Below are 802 nucleotides of genomic sequence, written 5' to 3'. Positions count from 1 at the left end.
ACTGGGTAAATTTTTGGTAGAATAACTTCTTGTGGTGCACCACTTTAATTACTTAGACATTAAGATGTGATTATACATTTCCCTTATCTGCATTGTTATCTTTAGTGTACTATTTTTTTTTGCTTGAGCTATGTCATGTTTAGGTATTTCATTTTCTGCTGCTGTTTGCCAGGCATAGTGCTACTGAATTTTAATTTGTGTTACTCTGCTAAGCCAGATTTATTTTTCTTGTTTGCTGCACATTGCCTTAGATTAGTTGTAATATTACAATTGCTTTGCTAATTTCTTAATGCTGCTTGCTTCGCAAATCTGCGTTTTTTTTTTCATTGCTGTTTATATTAATTGTTTTATGTGATGCTGCATTGCCTCGTCCCTTGGTATATATATCTGAGCTCAGTAGATTTAAGTTAGCTTAAGAGGGGGTAGACTATATAAGAAACTAACTATGATGAATTGGAAGCAATGCATTAACAAGGTATATGAAAAAGATTTGGGCCAAATGAGTATTGTACAATGAGAAATAATTATTTTGAAAGAAATATGAATAGAATACAGGAAGGAGGTTTAGATAGGACTTTTTGGGAATAATGATGAATGAAGGGAGATCTCCAAGAAGTAAAGAAGTTTTGGTTGCAAATACTGCAGTAAAACAAACCCTGTCCTTTCCCCCTGTGTTATTCTGGTATGTGTTTGTGTACTCTTGTGTATTTGTGTTTTTCCTGTCTTTATGTGTTTAGCTGATGTTGTTATGTTGTAAATTTTTCAAATACTATGTTATTTACTTTGTAAATATGCTTAGACA

Source organism: Schistocerca nitens, chromosome 7, assembly GCF_023898315.1.
Source record: "Schistocerca nitens isolate TAMUIC-IGC-003100 chromosome 7, iqSchNite1.1, whole genome shotgun sequence".
Taxonomy (NCBI): domain Eukaryota; kingdom Metazoa; phylum Arthropoda; class Insecta; order Orthoptera; family Acrididae; genus Schistocerca; species Schistocerca nitens.
Note: the sequence above shows the minus strand (reverse complement) of the source record.